This window comes from Globicephala melas, chromosome 15, assembly GCF_963455315.2.
Source record: "Globicephala melas chromosome 15, mGloMel1.2, whole genome shotgun sequence".
In the NCBI taxonomy this organism is placed as follows: domain Eukaryota; kingdom Metazoa; phylum Chordata; class Mammalia; order Artiodactyla; family Delphinidae; genus Globicephala; species Globicephala melas.
This window is the reverse complement of record NC_083328.1, coordinates 10,543,357-10,559,293: the sequence shown is the minus strand read 5'-3', so window position 1 is coordinate 10,559,293 and position 15,937 is coordinate 10,543,357. Positions and strand designations below refer to the sequence as shown.

The following is a 15,937-nucleotide window of genomic DNA, read 5'->3' as shown; positions in this document are numbered from 1 at the left end:
GCCCCGGTCTGGGAGGATCCCACATGCCGCGGAGCGGCTGGGCCCGTGAGCCATGGCCGCTGAGCCTGCGCATCCGGAGCCTGTGCTCTGCAGCGGGGGAGGCCACAGCAGTGAGAGGCCCGCGTACCGCAAAAAAAAAGAAACAACAAAACAAATCAGTTGTAGAGTATTTCATGCAGGGTTATGATGGAAACCAGTACAAGAACTAAAGGCTGAAAGTCCACTGAGTTTACAGTTTGAGCCAAAGATGGAGGTCGGAAAGACTTTTACCATTCACTGCTGTACACTCTTCCTTTTCTATCCTTTGGAACCACTGTTTAACCACATGAACATTAGTTTAACAAGGAAAACAAAACCACGTCTTTCCATCCAGATGGGATTTTAATACCTCCTTTCCACAAGCCTTCCTTCCATCCATCCTCCCTGCTGACAAACCAGTTTATAGTGACTTTTTACTTATGTGCCAGGCATGGTGTTTGACGGCAAGAGTTCACGAATGTCCTGTATCATATTACTTACTCTCTTCTGGTGCCGCTTCTCATGTGGTTCCTTTATATAGCCCTCTGCAAATATGGCTTCCAACTCCTCTATCCAACTCCTCAGCTTCTAGAAAGCAGACTGTGTCTTAAGTCTTATTTATATGTAATCCCCTCTCTGTGCCCAGGGTAGAGCCATTCACAGAAGGTATTCAATAAATAGTTGTTTCCTGACCCCAAGTCCATTTAGCTACAAAAGGAGAGGTTGAATATTAGCCTCAAGGGAATGCAGCATTTTTTTAATCTGTCTTCTCCACTGGACTCTATTCTCCTTGAGGGCAAGTGCTCGATTTTTACACATTCTCAATTAGAGACTGATACATGCTAACAGACAAAAACTACTCAATACCTGAGTATGGAACGAATAAACGAATGAGTGAATTCAGCCAAGTTGGAGGGAGAATCATCTAGAATCAAAATCCTTGTTCCTGCAGAAATTATCCAGTAAGGCTCTTTCCTTTGAATTCTATTGTTCATTAACCTCTGACATTAAACACTTATCCATTTTGTCTGTATCTACTATGTGTTCAAAACCCACAGTATTTAAAGGAGGTCTTTGGTAGAGAACACAACACATGTATCAAAAGCCTCCTTCAGATCTGAGTTTGAATGAAAAAGGAGAAATTCTAGATTTGTTTTCTTTTTCATGTTTGTTTTAATTTGCCTCAGGAACAATACACAAAATTTCAGAATGCAGCCAAGACGGTGTGTTCATAATCAATCTCTCTCTCTCCCTCTCTCTCTCTCTCTCTCTCTCACACACACACACACACACACACACACACACACACACACATCTGTCTCTCAGCCTTTTGAATCCCATTGAAAGCCCTGAGAATATGCGAGATTTTATGAAAGGTTGTCTTTATGTGACACATAGTCAAGGTTTCCTCTGAGATGAACCCAAACTCTTGAAATACTCCAGGCTGAAAGCTATCACCTACATCAAGTGCACCTGTCTACCTCTTCAAGGTCTTTTGACTTTCCAAGAAGGAGTATTCTACATTGCCTTTGGAGCTAAGAAAACCTCCAACTACTGGTAGACAATATGACAATGAAAATATGCCAGCAGCTCCTACCATATTATCCCAGATATATTTCCTCTGCCAGGCCCAGGGCTGGCGGCAGCATCCCATCCTGTATCTGTTGGATATTGTCCTCTCATGACCTCAGCAAAAGGACCAGTGAGAAGGTCACCGGCTGCCGCCATTTGTCAAACATCTATCGTGTGTCAGAAACTGTACTGTGAATATAAAGAACCTAAGACAGTGGCCACACTGTAAATGTCACCAAGGACCAGGGGTGACTCCTCGGTGGGTCTGTAGGTGCCCAGCAGACGCCAGCATTACTGTCAACTGGCCGCTGGCTCTTTGGTGGCTCGGCCTGCCTCCTTGTCGTCCACACTGGAAGAACCAGGCATCCAGCATCGGCACTGGAGGGCAGGGCTGGGGGCATGGAGGGGAGAAAGCCTCCCTCAGCCAGGCAAACAAACGTGTGTGAATTTGGATGAAAGATTAACCAGGTTCAGCTGTTCTCCACTGCAGTTTCAAGCAATGAGTCCATGTACAATGAGGGATCGGGGTGGGAGTCCCCACTCTTGCTGACTTGTTCTCAGGCCCCCTTCTCTGCATGCATAGGACCACACCCCTAGACTCCCAGTGTGCTTCCAATGGCCTCCCCTTGACCAGCAAAGAGGACCCTCCATGCCCCCCATCACCCCCATGCTTTTTTCCCCTTCCTTCTTCTCCCCCAAATCCCCCACTTCCTCATCTGCCATAGATGTCATCATTTCTACTCCACTTGACAGAGAGAGAACATTTGAGCCCTGAGAGGAAGAGAAGACGCTCAAGGGGAGAGGACTTTTCGGGTTAGGCCTCCAGGTTCAATACCTTACGAAAAGAAAATAGTCAGATGAGTTGCCCTGTGAAGGTTTATCCTTTGCGAGCCTATCCTTGGACGGGGCAATCCAGGGAGACGGTGGGCAGAGAAATCCCACCCCAAACATAGAAGCACTGCTGCTGCTGCTGTTGTGTGCCTTGTGTGTATTACCTCATGGCAGCCACAAAACAACTCTGCGTGAACAGCCCTACTTCACAGATGAGGAAGTCATGCTCCGAGAGCTTGCTGGGTTATTCCAATGTCAATTATGTTGATTATGTTCACCATTAGCCCTTCCCTATAGGGTTCTGAGTTAGAGACGGCCACGGGAGGAAGCTATGGAAGATTGGGGGGCGGTGTGCAGAGGGGAAGTGAAGCAGGGGCTCTCTGAAGGAGTTCAGGGTCAGGTTTGGGGACACACAGAAACAGATGCCCACCAGGTTCCGGCTTTTTCTTCCTTTCGTCCATCCCATGTCCTGCTCTTCTTCCAAAATGCTAACTCTGCTGACCAGAGTGACCCCACCCACCACCCCCAGATGTTTGGCCGCAGACCCACAGAGGGAGGAACTTCCTGCCACCCTCTGTATGAGCTCCCTTTTGCTGTCCCATTTTGGCAGCTGGATATGCCTGACCAACTCATCACCAGAGCTTCAGGAAGCCAGTTTGTGACTTCTCAGATCCTGCAATTCCCCTTCTAGATCTAAAGTATAATTTCTATAATTTACCCCTTCTTCCACATACATCTAGTTCTGCTTCCCAGACTGAACTTCAACCAGTAAAGAGAAAATTAACTTATATCCAAAGGCCACAGACCTAGGAAGTAGAAGAAGCAGAAGCCAGGAAGGTATGAAGTCGGTGGTCAGCACTGAGGGTGGGACCAGAAGTGGCAAAGCTCATCTAGCCCTATAGGCTAGTTCCAAGGGAGCCCCTGGGGCTCCAGGCATGTTTTCCAAGTCACGACAAGTGCCAGTGGGCACTGAAGGCCCTGGTAGTAGAGTGTCCCATCCAGTGGCGGCATCTAGTGTCCAGAGTAAGTGGGTGAGCCCCTCAGGCTTGTAGACAACCATCCTATCCATCAGAAGACCCCATCAGTGACCAGGTAACAAGGGGCATCCTTCCTATCTCCTCCTTTCCAGGAAAGAGGACAGATCAGCTATCAGTATCCAGCCAAGCAGGGCCACCACCCCCATTTGGAACTAGAATATGAGGCTCAGGAGTTGGACTTCAGGAAGAGGAAACAGCCAAACCCCAGCTCTGATTTCCAAGCCCCACCCCAGGGCAGGCTGTGGCTGTTAGTGACCGGTCTGCCCTGATGAAGCTTGGTTCAGGAACCAAGGAGCCTTTGGAAGGAAGCCTTAGTAACACCCCCTGGAAGGGCAGGACTGGGGAAGGGTGGCAAGGGAGGTACTGACACCCTTGGATTTTCCAAAAAGAGCCTACGGAGAAACATAGCAACAGAATTGAGAGCTCAGACCCCAGAGACAAACAGAGCAGGGGGGAGAATAGGACACATGTTCCTCATGGTACCAAAACCCTCCTGTATGAGTGGTAAAGGGCTCTCAGCCTGCTGTAGACAGTGTCCTGTATTCAATGTTGAACCACAAAGTACAAGTAAAGCACATCACTACTAGAAAGTCTAAGCAAGCTGCCTGGTTTTGCAAGTGAAACCTTTGAAGGCATCTGTCTTCCTCCCTGACCATCCCTACCTAGAAAGCAACCTCCTCTCACCAGTCCTGCCTCTAGTCAATGCTCAAGATCAATTCATCTAATTTGTGGATAAGCGCAGAGGCTCGGTCACCACGTCCACTGGCTTAAGGTCCCAGCCCGCTCACTTCCTCCTGAGCCGGTTTCCTCCTCTATAAAATGTGGATAAAAGGAATATCTATCAGAGCTCGCCTGAAGATTAAGTGACTTCATAGTGTAACTGGCTAGGAATACACAGGGCTTACTATAAGGGTTTAATAAATGCTAGCTCATAATTAAGCACTTACTGTTTTCCAGGCAAAGCTGCAACTGATGTAATCTTTGACCTCATCAAGGGCTGGTGCGAACTCTGTTGTGTGTAGCAGCAGCCCCAGCTCAGAGGCCACATAACGGGTATCCTGTCTGCCCAGTCCGTGGGCAGGACCTTCCAGACAGCCACAGCTGGATTTGCATTATGGATGGAATTGTGCCCCCTGCCCCCTGCAAAAAAAAAAATAGTTGACGTTCTAACCACCAGTTATCACAGAATGTGACCTTTTGGGGAAATAAGGTCTTTACAAAGGTAATCAAGTTCAAATGAGGTCATTAGGGTGGGCTCTATTACAATATGACTGGTGTCCTTATAAAAACAGGAAGTTGGGTCACATAGGCAGACAGGCACAGAGGGAAGATGACATGAAAACACACAGAGAAGATGGCCATGTGATGACGGGAGGCGTCTACGAGACTAGTGCCGGCAAACACCAGAATCTAGGAGAAACAAGGAAGGATTCTCCCCTAAAGACTTCAGACAGAAATCAACACCCTGATTTTGGACTTCCAGGCTCCAGAACTGGGAAACAACACATTTCTGTTGTTTTAATCCACTCAATTTTGGTACTTTGTTATGGCCGCCCTAGGGAACTAATATAGACTCTGTGGCCTTGACCCATGGCTAGAGCTGCCTGGACTCTGGAGTGATGGGGGGCCCACCTCCCACCTGACATGGGGATAGGGAAGCAAAAGAAGCTAATCAGCAAAGAAAATAGAATCACCAAAAAAGCAATACATAGAGAAAGCCAGTTTTGGTTGCTGTTAGATTCTGTTTGGTTGCTTTTTAAGTGTTGACTGAATTCCTTCCCTGAACTCTGAAAGCACCTAAACGTCCTTGTAATAAATTTTCCTCTAGGTCTTAATCTAGCTCAAGTGGGTTCTTATAATGTGCAACCAAAGAAACTTAAAAAATATGACATCCAAAAAAAATGCAGTGGCCACTACGGTTCAACGTGGTTAATGTCACCTCCCAGATACGGCAGAGAGTGTTAGCACCAAGAATGTGTGGAGGACAGAGGTTCCCTCCATATGACAGTGGAAGGAGGTTTTCATGCCGAGACTTCACGGGATACCTAAGAGCTGACCAGCAGAAGAAGCACTCCAGGCAGCAGGGACCACGTTTTAGATTCTTGTGTTTCTGCAAGATTAACACTGAGCTGGTTGATATCAGGAAGGTTTTTATTATTCTTGAGCTGAAAAGCAATCAACCTGGAAACAAAACCACTGCCCAGTTGCCATGTTAAATTGAGCTAGGCATCGAGAGCTGTCCTGCATCTTCCTGTTTTCAAAAGAAAGCCTCCAGGTCTCTGCCAACTAAGACCACATCTATTGATCCCACAGCAAATGGACTCCCCTGCCTGTGTATTGCAATTCAGACATGGACGTTGAAAGATGTTACCTTCTAATCACAAGAGCAGCATTTGAGCTGCACAAATATTTGCTTTGTTCCTTGACACTCCACCAATTAAGACAAAGTAGAGAGGAAAATCTCATTATACAGCAGGTTGAATGAACGGAATGCTGTGGTTTGCAGGCACCCTCAAGGGATGCATGGACTTGGGAGACAGGTCTCATGGTCAGACAATAGATCCTTCCCTCTCATCCCAGGATGGAATAATGTAGGATGTTTCTTTAGAGTATATTGTGATCCAATTGACTCTTAGTACAAGGGTCCGTCCCATAAAGAAGCATCCTTTTCTAATCCCGGCCCAGAATCTCAGCCACCCATTGTGTCTTGCCCTCAAGTTCTTTTGCCTTCTCATTTCCTCTGTTTCCATTTTTCTTTCTCTGCTTTTCTGTTCTGTTTTTCTCTTACTCCATCTTAGTTGGTGGTCTAGTGGGAAAGCAGCTTCCTGCCAAAGAAGAGGGAAAGGGAAACAGTGAAAGCATTCTCCATCTGCCGGTGACATCAGGGGAAGAAAAGATGAAAAAAATAAGCGTGTGATTTCATTCCATTCCGGCGTCAGGCTTACTGCTGCCGACGTCCTCTTGGTCCCAGGCCAGGGCATCCTGTGTCCACGCCAGGCTGAGCCAGGTGTAATGGAGAGATTAAGAGCCCAGCTCAGACCAGAGCAGCTCAGGCAGTCTGGCAGCTCTTATCACTGTCAAACTGCAGGAAAACAACCCAGTCCACCCATGTGCACCACCAGGAATCTCAAAAACCACGTACTGGAGAGAAGGGAAGGAGAAGCCTTTTGGGAAATGACTGCTCCCTGCGGTCGGGGCACCTCAATGGGCACCACCAAAGCTGTCTGCTTGTGGCAAGGTGGTCTCCAGTGAATGATTGACACTTGCTCTGTCTGGGTCTGAGAGCCGTAGAGGCAAACAACACACTCACGGGGCCTTGGGAAAGCTCCAAGTCTAGAAAGAGCCTTGCAGACCAGGTCCTCCATGCGGACACCTAACGTGAGCAGAACATACCCAGCCACAATAGAGTAAGGCCGGAAGGTGCATGGGAGGGAGGCCGGTGGGGAAGGAGAGAAGAGATTCCAGCAGAAGGAACAGCAGGAGAAAGTAGGGATACAGCAGGAATACATGGAAAAAGCAGGAGGATCAGAGATGATCAGCTGGCCCAGGGCGCTGGAAATTGATTGGCCCCGAAGAGAATGGAGCCAGTCCTGTGTCCTTACACCTTGTCCCCTAGACGTTTAATATAACATGAGTAGCACTGTTCACAGTAGCCAAGACATGGAAGCAAACTAAGTGTCCATCCACAGATGAGTGGATAAAGAAGATGTGGTACATATATACAATGGAATATTACTCAGCCATAAAAAAGAGTGAAATAATGCCACTTGCAGCAACATGGATGGAGCTAGAGATTATCATACTAAGTGAAGTAAGTCAGACAAATACCATATGATATCACTTACATGTGGAATCTAGGAAAGTAATATACATGAACTTATTTGCAAGACAGAGAGAGACTCACAGACATGGAAGGCAAACTTGTGGTTGCCAAAGAGGAGGTGGAGGGAGGGATAAACTGAGAGTTTGGGATTAGCATATGCACATACACGCACTGGGACCTATTGTAGAGCACAGAAAACTATTTTCAGTGTCCTGTAATAACCTATAATGAGAAAGAATCTGGAAAAAAAAAGATATTAATAGAGGTATATGTGTGGCTGAATCACTTTTTTGTACATCTGAAAGTAGCACAGCATTGGGGATCAGTTGTACCTAAGTTAAAAAAAAAGAAAGAAAAACTATACATATATACATAACACAAAGTGTACCATCTTAACCATCTCTAAGTGCACACTTCAGCGGCATTAAGTACATTCACGTTGTCGTGCAACCATCACCACCATCCGTCTCCAGAATTCTCTTCCTCTTCTCCAACTAAAACTATATCCACTAAACACTAACTCCCCTTCTGCCTCACCCCACCAGGCCTTGGCCGCTATCCTGCTTTCTGTCTCTGTGAATTTGACTACCCCAGGGACCTCACGTAAGTGGAATTGTGCAACATTTGGCTTTCTGTGACACTTAGCATAATGTCCTCAAGGTTCATGCATGTTGTCACACTGACAGAATGTCCTTCCTTTTTCAAGGCTGAATAATAATCGTAAGAATGTTTGTACCGTGAGCATGGAACTTGTACAATTAAAATAAGTTGAACTAAATAAAATAGGCATGAAAAATGCAAAAAATTAAAATTAGAAAAGGAAATCTTTTGCTCTCCAGGACAGAAAACCCAGCCCAAGCTGACTGAAGCAGAGAAAAGGGCTTGGTTGGCTCAGGGACTGAGGAATCCAGGGCAGGGCTGGCCTCAGTCACGGCTAGGTACGAGGGCTCACTGTTAACACCACCTGGACTGGCAGGGGCCAAGAGCTGGGCAGGATACTAGGAATAGAGGGGGGATTAAAGCAAGCACAGCCCCAGCCCTAACAGAGCCAGGGCCTTACTTGTCACCTCTCCTAACAGCTGCACCCATGGCAGACATCTCTAATTGATCCCTGCACTCTCTAGCCTGAGATCAGCTGGGCCTTTGGGTCTGCCTTCACACAGAGCTCCAGAAAATCACCACTCATGGATTGGAATTGGCTCATGACATAAACCCACCTGCCATTCTTCCCCTAGAGCTCAATGATGATAAATACAGCCAACACTTATTCAGGGCTCACTGTGTGTTCCAGGGGGGCTAGCTATAGTAACTCGTTTAACCCTCAGAATAGCCCCATGCAGTAGGGACTCTGTCACTAACCCTATTTTACAGATGAGGAAACAGAGGCGCAGAGAGATTGTGTAACCTCTCCACGGTTACAAAAACCAACAGGTTATTGAATCCAGATCTGAACCTAGGCTTGCTGGCTACCCTGCATGGTGTCACCTTGGGAGCCAGCCAACCCCCAACACTCTGCTGAATCCTCAACCCTTCTTCAAACCATCATGGAAACATGGAACACAACGACAGGATTCTAGAGGAAATGACACGATTTTCTAAAGTGCTTTCGCTTTTTATCCAAACTCAAAGAGAGGAGCTCAAATGAATTAAATTATAATTGGACAATATGGGGTTTGGGCTTGTAATTAATTTACCATCAATATAATCCAAGGAGTTAAAAATAATGGATTGAAAATGATTGAAAACCCATTGAAAATGTAATACGTACAAGTGAAATACTCGTCTTACATAGAAAGTACTTAACCGAATATGACACAAGCTAATAAATCTCTTTCTTATTCATTACATGCTGCCTATGTTACAGTTCGCAGGCAGCTTATCAGTGGGGGATAAGGAGTGGCACAATTGCTCTTTAAATCCTTCTCAAGACCCCCTTTTGGCATCAGAATAAATTTCGCAACAGCCTTCTTTTAACGCCTCTGCTTCTCATGCTTGGATACATATTCTCACGGGAGCCCTCGGCTCAGGGCCCCATGCAAGGGAATCAGAGCATCAGAAGCTCTGGAAACACGGGCTGGGGTAGCAGAGGAGGGAGTCAGTGTGGTGAAGGGCACTGTTCTGACATCGGCCAGAGCTGGGTTCCAATCTCTCAGCTTGGCCACCGATAGCTGGGGGACTTTCAACCTCTCTAAACCTTGGTTTCTTGATTTTTAAAAACTGCACAAGTAAAGTGCCTTCTCAAAGGGTTGTCATGAGAATTTAGAGAGATAATTATATCTGGGAATGAGTCCAAGCTTCCTTTCCTCCCCAGAGGCCACAGTTCAAAGGCCAGCATATAAATAGGGATAGTCATGTGGGTCTCATAGGATTGGTGTTAGGATGAAAATTATCATCCAGGATTCACTGGTACCCTTTGAGGTGCCAGGAACACTGCTGAGACCCACACAAAGCAATGAACAAGAACCCTCTTACCTTCAGAGAGCTCATAAGCTAGCACGGGATGAAAAACTGACAGTGCGTAAGGGCCACAGTGAGGTGTGTCCTCTGGGAAATCCTGAGGTGCTTTAATCGCTCAGAGTGCCCTGCCTTATACCTCCTCAGTGATGTCCTGTGTCTGACATTCCAGCCCCGAGGGACAACAGGAGAAAGCTGGAAGGATGGGGCTGAGGGTAGAAAGAACAAAGGCAAAGCTTTAGAGAAACCTTCGAGCAGGCTGGTTGAGGAAGTAGAGAGCTTACTGGAACACCAGGGGGTTGGATGGACTGGACCCTGGGCCAACTGAAATCAACATCTGCTGGGAAAAAGAAAGTCAGAACTGGAAGAAAAATCCATTCCTGACTTCCAGGCACTCCAAACACAAGGCTGGTGGCAGCCACCTAGCCACAGGCCCACCTGCTGGAGCACTGAATACAGCTCAGACAGTACCTGCTAAGTCCCCAGATGGCGGCCACAGCAAGAGACACTCTCTGTGGCCAATGACCTCAAATAAATTCACCTTCCCCAGACCAGAACTGCCAAAGGGGAAGCCCCATTCTGTGCACAGTCCTTAAAAAGGGAAGGAAGGGAGGGAGGGAGGGAGGGAGGGAGGAAGGAAGGAAGGGAGGGAGGGAGGGAGGGAGGGAGGACAAATTCACGTGAGAACCACAGGTCCAGGCAGCTGTACAGATGAGGCTGTTGGAGAGTGACAGCCGCTGCTTTTTACTTCAGTTTTACCACCAGTCAGGGAGATCTTCCTTTGCTCTGAATAAATCCGCATTTAGATGAGAGAGATGTCTAGACACCTTTAATCCAGAAAATCCCTCCTTCTGAAAGGAAATCATTCTCTACTTGGTAGGGATATCAAAAGGCAGTTGTAAGGTGATATAAAAAGCATGGATTTGGGCATCAGACAGATCTATGCTCCAAACCCAAGTCTGGCACTTACTAAATACCTTTGTTCTGGGAAAGTCAGAATGTCCCTGAGTCAGATTTTCTAATTACAAATGGGGTGTTGTTAGGATTCCAATTTCATTCAGTATTCACTGAGACCCTCCCAGGAGCCAAAAACTGTGCTCGGACACACACAAAGCAATGAATGAGATGAGGCTCTTGCCTTGGGAGAGCCCGTATTCTAGCATGGGATGGATAGCAGAGAGCCGCAGTGCAGCTCTCTGGCTTGTGTAGTAGAATCTGCATCGCAGAATCATTAAGCATGGGGCAAAACAGCTGTGCTGGAGAGCGGGGGAGGGAGGGAGAGTTCACGGAGGAACAGTGTTGAGCTTGTCTCAAAGGACGACTTAGGGCCTTCTGGTAGACCAGATGCCACTGGTATTCCAGGCAGTGGCACCTGCAAGGGCAAAGCCATGTACGTACAGGGGGAAGAAATGGTAAAAGCAGTGGGAGGTGACAGCAGAGGGGGAGGGGTGGGCACACAAGGAGATGAGGAGGTCTCATTCGTTGGACTCAAGCATCTGTTGGTGCTTTCCTGCACCAACATGATGCTTTAGCTCTATCTTGTCTTATTCACAAAGGCTTGGAGGGAGCCAAGTGTGAACTCTATTCAAAGGTCATTGAAGAGTGACATTGGTATCCAGAGAAAACTCTAATTCTAAAAGGTACATGCACCCCAATGTTCAAAGCAGCACTATTTACAATAGCCAAGACATGGAAGCAACTTAAGTGTTCATGGACAGATGAATGGATAAAGAAGATGTGGTATGTATATAGAGTGGAATACTATTCAGCCATAAAAAAGAATGAAACAATGCCATTTGCAGCAACATGGATGGACCTAGAGATTATCATACTAAGTGAAGTAAGTCAGACAGAGAAAGACAAATATCATATGGTATCACTTATATGCGGAATCTAAAAGAAAATGATACAAATGAACTTATTTACAAAACAGAAACACTCTCAGACATAGAAAACAAACTTATGGTTACTAAAGGGGAAAGGGGGAAGGGATAAATTAGGAGCTTGGGATTAAAATATACACTACTATATATAAAATAGATAAACAACAAGGACCTACTGTATAGCACAGGGAACTATATTCAATATCTTGTAATAACCTATAATGGAAAAGAATCTTTAAAAAGAATATACATATATATATATATGAATCACTTTGCTGTACACCAGAAACAAACACAATATTGTAAATCAACTGTACTTCAATAAAAAACTTTTAAAATTTTTTTAAAGAGTAATATTGAAGTAACACAATTAGTCATGAAGTTTAGTAAAGTGTCTGAAATTAGTAAGTGCTCAACACATCCTGGTTTCCTCCTATGCACTGAGATGGCAAACATTTCATTTTCTGGATGTTTCCATCGTCTCAGAATTTCATGTGATTGACTGTCTCAACATCGCCTGTAGGGGGCAGGAGTAGAGAGAGGGGTCACGTCAAAGAAGGTCATCAAGCTTGAATGGAGCCATCGCCACAGGCAGGGGAGGGGTAAGGGAAATGACCAAGCAAGCTGCTGCACAAGAAACCCCTGGATCCTGTGGCTTTGACGAGATAGAAGGGCATTTTTCTTCCATGTAACAGTCCAGGAAGGGTGGATAGGATCTGTGCCACGAGGTCCCTCAGGGACCCAAGCCCTTATCTTCAATCTTGGGCCTGAAGCTGCTGCATTTCCACATATACATTTAACCAAAGAACAGGGAAATTGAGGAAGTTTGGGGCAAACTGCTTGAGGTTGGAGGTACTTCCACTCACGTCCTATTGGCCTGAACTTAGTTGCATGAGCACATGTATGTTGAGTTGGATGCCACCAGGCTGTCCAAGCAACAGCTAGGAAAGTAAGACTCAAGTTCAAAAACTTGCAGGGGGTAGGGGTGGGGTCCTCTGGTTCTTACGGAGCCTGGAACCTCCCCCCGCCCCCCCCCACCCCGTCGTCTCACAAAATGCCCCGGAGGTTAATGAAGGCGTTGTTGTCAAATCATAATAACACGGCCCTGGTTGCAGTCACTGCTTAGCTGCTTGCCAGCTACCAAGACCTTGTACACGTCGCTCACTTGACCTCTCTGAGACTTTCCTCCTCTGTAAAAATAGGTTATGACGACGATGCCGGCAATTTAAATAAAATACAAAAAGCGCCTGGCTGATGGTAAGTCTAATGAATGCTGCCTCCCCTTCCTTGTCAAGAGAGGTGATTGAGTCTCTGAGTGAGACTAGGATTCACTGAAAAAGTCTGGGGGGGGTCACTAGAGTCTTTCCATCAGGGGGACCTCACTGGAGCTGGGAGTTACAGTACCTGGTCACAATCATAAGCAGACAGAAGTCTCATAAGCAGACAGAAGTCACAGAAGCAAATAAAACACTCCATCTTTCAAGCAACATCACTGAGCACCCAGGGACCTGGGCTCAGCTTAGGACACAGTGAGGCCAGGAGGGAAAAGGACCAGCGTCGGAAGTGGAAAGTTTGGGTTCAGTTCCAATTCTGCCACCCAATGGTTAAGTGGCCTCAGGAGAGTCCCTGGAGCTCTCTAAACTTCAATTACTTTATTAATAGATGACAATAATGATACTTACTGCTATGGAGGATGGAGCCCTCAAAACAGGATTAGCACCCTTATAAGAAGAGACCAGAGAACTTGCTCTCTCTCTCTCTCTCTCTCTCCCTCCCAAGTGAGGACACAGAAAGAATGCAGCTGCCTGTATGCCAGGAAGAGGGCTCTCACAATGAAAGGAATCTGCCAGCACCCTGATCTTGGACTTGCAGCCTCCAGAACTGTGAGAAATAAATGTCTGTTATCTAAGCCTGCCAGCCTGTGGTATTTTGTTGTAGCAGCCCAGGCAGACTAAGGCAACTTACTTTGTTGGGATAACGGATGAGCTGCTGAAAAGGTAAGTAAGGTGCCTAAATCAGAGTTGGCCCATGGTAGGTGCTCAATATATAGGAACGATGGTATCATCATCGCAATTATTTCCATCATCATTTTTATCAGGTAACCCCTGCCCTCAAGGAGCTCACTGTCTGGTAGGGGAAACAGATATGGAAAACAATGCCTGGCATAATAACAGAAGCATGTGCAGGCACTGCGGCAGCCCTGGGGGTTTCAGAAATAAGGGGATCTTCCCCCAGGAATAAAGTTGGACTCACACCAAAAGGTATGTAGGCTCTTCTGCTGCACCAGGTGCTCTGGTACAGCTGAGCCTGGAGCAGGGGCTCCCAGGCAGGTGAGTGGAGCTGCCAAATGCATCCCGCCCCTTGGCCTCGCAAATAGCCGGGTACAGCTCTCCGCAGACACAGCAGGCACGGAAAAGCCGGCCATCTCCCGAGTTGTGGTACACGATGGCACCCTTCTGGGTCCACAAGCTGTCCCCGTTCTGATGCCAGAAACATAGTTGTGGCAATGTCATATGGAGATGGGTTTCGTCCCCCGCCCTCCCTCTCCACTATGCCTGGCAAAAAGTTAACTGTGCTTTATTTCACTTCAGGTCCATATGGCGTCTCAATTTCTGATCAGAGGTATTACAAATTACAGTCTGTCTCTGCAGAACATTAAAGTAGGCTCATTTCTTTTTCTGTGTCAACACGTTTGTTTCAATTGTTAGAGAGAATAGGCTAGATGGCGTTCTCGTCCTTCGAAGATCATTTCTTTTCTCTGCTCCCCAGTGACAGGACCTCGGTTAAGATGTTCACCTCCCCTCCCTACTCCATGTCCTTCCCATCATTTAATCTGCCCAGGGCAGGCAGGTTGTTTTGCAATTAAAGTTTGCCATCTAACCATCAGAAGAGAGATTAATTAAGGAAGAAAGGATTTTCTCTCTTTCTTGTGTATTCAAATGCTTCTTTAATAAGAGGATCAATGGAAATCAAAATAAAGGATTGGAAACTGGGTCCCTTGAACCTCCCCCCACCCCGCCACTCCCCAGGTCTCCGCAGTCAAGCCCTAAGGCACGTGGGTCTTTGGCAGTCTTTCCCCCGTAGCCCCCGTCAGATACCCTCAGAGAAATCAATTGGGCGCCCCGTGGGGATGAGATGGACAGAAGGAAACTTAAACAGGATTTTTATAAATTTCAATACTAGCACAAAACAGAAGCAGGACAGCTTTATTGATTTAAACATTAAAATAACATGTGCTTTCTTTGCATTTTCCCAGAGGTGATAATGTTTCTTATTTTTAATCTAGATTGAAATCTCGGAGACTTTCCACAAGCCTCTTGTGGTGATTACCAAAGATTAGTAATAACATGTCTAATTAGTGTAGGAAGACATAAAAATCAATGGCAGTGTGAAATGTTATACTGACTGGCAACGCTCAGAGGAGAGCTGGCATGTGTCTCCAGAGATGGGGCAGCACCTGGCAGCCCCCATCTCAGCTCCAAGCCCCAGGAGTGGGCTTACGCCCATCCCGAAGGAAGCTGAGGGCTTTCCACGTTCCCAGGTCCCCTTTGTGTGAGCTTCTGATGTCTTTGTTGGAGGAAACAATAAAAAGGGAGCATGATTCATTGGCAGGGGGGGCCAGCCAATTCAGTGAGCGCCCTGATTCCCAGTTCTGCCTCTCAGCGCAATTCAACAATATTTACCGAGCACCCTACCCCTCACCATGCCCAGGGAGCAACGGAGGAAAGACCCAGCCCCTGTTCTCCACAAGGCCCTGATCCACTGAGCAAAGGAGGGCCCTATGGATGATGGAGCCCCGTGTGCCCCATCTCAGGCTCAGAACTCAGGAAGAAATTCCCAGGTTTGTTCAGTTCCATCTGGGCAGGAGGTAAGGGTCCCCTTTCCGTCCCACACAAGACAGCCATACCTCCACCCACTGTCCAGCTCATCCTCTAAGACCCTTTCCCTCTTCATCTCATGGCCTCCCATGCTCTCTTCCCCAAGGCCCAGGGTCACCCAGGCCAGACAACAGGAAACAGCCCTGCAAACTCTCCAGGGAGAATCTTCCTTCCACACCCAAGAAGGTATTTTCTCAGAGTCTCTGTTTCTGCTTCACCATATGTCTCTGAGTGGGGGAGACAGAGGGAGGGAAAGACACCTAGGATGTGCAGATACAAATATCTGGATTATAGATTACAGGTACAGCTCACCATTCAAGCCATGCTAATAACTTAACACACTGTCCTAAGATGTAGAATGAAGGGCCTCAGAAACGGGGATGAAAGAGGGGTTAAGAGGTTGGAGATGGGCCTCGAAGGATGCAGAGGTGGGAAATGGTG

At 46.9% G+C, this 15,937-nt stretch overlaps 1 long non-coding RNA gene across 2 annotated transcripts in view; it reads right to left on the bottom strand.

Moving 5' to 3' along the window:
- The window catches only part of LOC115861286 (uncharacterized), a 591,507-nt gene that overhangs the window by 321,355 nt on the left and 254,215 nt on the right, over nt 1-15,937 (bottom strand). For both annotated transcript variants that reach the window (XR_009559028.1, XR_009559029.1), the window contains one exon: nt 4,406-4,598. This is a non-coding gene — a long non-coding RNA (uncharacterized lncRNA). The remainder of the gene's footprint in view (nt 1-4,405; nt 4,599-15,937) is intronic.